The 3,506-nt window shown below is 43.6% G+C and overlaps 1 pseudogene; it reads right to left on the minus strand.

The window, feature by feature from the left end:
* Nucleotides 1-360: 360 nt before the first annotated feature.
* LOC144237503 (cationic amino acid transporter 3 pseudogene) lies at nt 361-2,090 on the minus strand (annotated as a pseudogene).
* Nucleotides 2,091-3,506: the final 1,416 nt, after the last annotated feature.

Here is a 3,506-nt window from a genome sequence, read left to right on the forward strand (position 1 = left end):
AGACCTGAACCAAAGTTGGATGCTTAACTGACTGATACACCCAGGTACCCCTAGTTTTCTTCAATAATAATTTTTTAAATCCAGTAAACAGCTATAGACACAATTAAAAATACACAAGTAAGAAATAATAAAGGAGAAAGAGCAAAGCCACATCCATCATCCCACAGTAAATGAAGAGCTCTATTAATGTTCCCCCACATCAACATCCCATGGGAGAGCTAACTTTCTATGTGTTCAAAAGTACTACCCATTATCATGCAAAGGGACCACACTGCATTCAGGTGTTTATGATATGAAACAGAATATGTGCTGGCATTGCTGAGTTCAAGGTCTACAGTTTTGGCCTTAACTTAAGTGGGGTTAAGAGACCAGGCTGTGCTGGATCCCATAGCTGAAGTAGATAGCAAACCCAATCAGCATCCAGATACCAAATCGGGCCCAGGTGAGAGCTGTCATCTGCATCATCAGGTAAACATTCACAAAGATGCTTAGTAGTGGGAGGAGAGGCAGAGCAGGCACTTTAAAAGGAGGGGGACTGGACCTCTGTGGCTGTCTCCAGATGACCCCAGTGAGCCCAGTGATGAGCACCAGGAGCACCACAACCACTGAAATCCACACTGGGTCTCCAGAAAGCAGAACTGGCCACTGGGTAAGCACCAGGCAAAGAAGAATGATCAGCAGAACAAGCAGTGAGGAGCAAACATAGACAACTCGGCCAGAAAGTGAAGTGGGGGTGTAACTGCCTGGAAAAAATAGTCTCTGTAGAGTTAGCATCTCTGCTGCAGTTCTATTGCCCTCCTGCACCTCTGCTTCACTTCCCTCTTTCTGCATCTCAGGCTGATATCGGAGGATGAGAACACAAAGAGCAACCATGGAGTAAGCTAGCAGAGATTCAAGTGACCTGAGGTCCACAAGATCAGTGAGTCCCAAGAAGAATGCCATGTTTGCTGCAATAATACTAAATATCACAGAAGCCATGATGCGGGAATATGAGCCGATACGAAACCTGGTAAGGACAGGGAACAGGAGGTCATCCTTTGCCATCATGTGTATCAACCGACGAATGGGGAACATAAAGCTCAACAGGCTTGCAGAAAGACTACAGAAAAATCCAAAAGATACAACATAGTAGGCAGGGGTCCAACCAATAAGGAGAAATGCCTCAGGCAAGATGCTCCCAGGTTGAAGCTTGTAGTAAGGCACCATAAGTGTAAGTGCCGCAGAGACACCAAAATACAGTACAAAGCAGATGAACAGTGAAATCATAATGCCCATGGGGATGGAACACTGGGAATTCTTCTCTTTCTTGACTGGTGTAAGAATGATGCTGAAAACTATAAATGCATAGAAACAGGTAGCTGCTCCACGGAGAATCCCTTTGAAGCCAAATGGCACAAATCCTCCAGAGCCCAGAGGGCCCAAGGTAGACGTGTCATTGAGTCCCGCCTTTATGTAGTCCTCTTCTGTGAGCTTCCAGTTGTGCAGGTCCCCCTTAATGAAGCCTGAGATGATGACAAAGCCAAGAACTAAAAGTTTCACCAATACAATCACTTTGGCAACCAGGAAAAAATTATCAAATGGCAGAGTCTGCAATTCAATAAGCAACAACATAAGGCCCACAACAATGAAGCCTAGATATTCTGTAAGTACTCATTTAGGGGCTGAGAGATCTGATTTCCAAGGAGGTTGTCAAAAGCTAAGGTCCAGGCACAGGCCACAATGGCTGTATCAGCAACGAAGGAGAGGATAAGGTTCCAGCCACAGATGAAAGCCCAGAATTCACCTATAGTGACAAAGCTGTAGAGATATGCAGAGCCTGAACGGGGAAATTGAGCATTCATCTCTGCATATCACAGCCAGGCCAACACAGAAGAGAGACCGGCCACCAAAAAGCAGATCAGAATGGATGGTCCTGCTTGACTGCTGGCCACAACAACCAGGACATACCCACCTATACCCACTGTGCGGCCCACACCCAGGGCCACTAAATCCAGAGTGCTCAGGTTTATGTTAACTTGAATCCCATGCTCTGTGGGCATACGCCTGCGTACCAGCTTTTGAACAAGTTTGTGAAGTGTCTGATACACCATTCTAGCTGGAATTGAAGAAGATTCTAGGATTAGACAGCTGTATCAAGCCCATGCAGTCTGGGATCAGGTTTGGTGAAGCTGAGTTAAGCTAAGTTGAGTTGGGGCTGCGGCAGTCCATTGCTCAGTCTTCAAAGATGCTGCTTTGTATTTCTTCTGGTGTCTGTTATCCCTCCATAATGCCTAAATAAACAATAAATACATACTGAACAATGGTGTTCAACCAAAAAAAGCTCAGAAGTCCAATATCACTTGTTGGGTACATATACAGAAACTGACACCTAAAAACATCATAAAAAAAAGTCAACCCTGCTTTCTCCCCTGAAAAACTGCAAAGTACTTGCTGAAACTCTCCTTTATTTACACACCATATGGCATAATCTCACATGGGTTCAATTAACTCCTTTAATTTCATGTACTAATTAAGACACAACAGAGCTTAAATTTATCATGCAATAATTTACACCATGGATGTAGGTGTAAACACAGGCCCTCACACAGAAGAGAGGGCCTCATTGCAGTTATAGAACGATATTTTAATTATCATCTGAATTTAAAATACAAATATTGGTCCCCCAGTCTTAAAATCCTTAGCCCCCAAATCAGCTAGCCAAGGTCAGATGTCACTATGACCCCCTTTCTCCTCATTCTGTATCCTCCATTTAGCTATGCTGATGGCAAAGAATGTACAGTTAAACCTTTTAGCTTTACCCACCTAGGCCCACAGGGGGTTCTGTGAGAAGAGAGGAAGAGGAGAAAGGGGTAGGGCCTTCATAATTACCAGTAAGGAGAGAAACAGAGTGTCTGGTGAGGAAACACTGGGGAAGTGGGTGAAATAGCCAACCAACGATCCATTATTAAGAAGAAAGAAGATACAGAAAGGGCATTTTGTGAATCCTGACATTCACTAAACCTCACCCAAAATGACCAAGCAAAAATTTACCACATGTTTCATGCCCACAGTTAAGAGAGTATATGTATGGGTAGAGAGAAAAGAAATGTTACTTAGCTCAGTAGCTCACAACCAGAACAATTCCTTCTGTTTCCTCCTTCTCTAGCTTCTAGGAGAGAAGGTGATCTCATTTCTGCAGATGGTTCTCCTCAGTGGCCACACTGTGCTCTATAAACACCCAGCACCGTCTGTGATGTTAGTTTTCAGCAGCCTGGGAATCTGCCCTGCTCTGTGAGCTTGTATTAAAACACTCACTGTAACTCCCTATTAATCTTTCACAAGGAGTTATTTTTAACTCCCACAAACCATTGTTTGCTATACTAAATATATTTTTTAATTAATGTACACCACAGGTGATTCTTCTTTTCCCCTTCCTTCCTTGTGGCTATTTGAATGGCCCTCTTCAAAGGGAGTAAGGTTTGGGTGAAAAATTCACAGCAATGTCCCAGAAAATAATGGAAAAGAGA

This window comes from Crocuta crocuta, unplaced genomic scaffold, assembly GCF_008692635.1.
Source record: "Crocuta crocuta isolate KB4526 unplaced genomic scaffold, BGI_CrCroc_1.0 scaffold276, whole genome shotgun sequence".
Taxonomy (NCBI): Eukaryota; Metazoa; Chordata; class Mammalia; order Carnivora; family Hyaenidae; genus Crocuta; species Crocuta crocuta.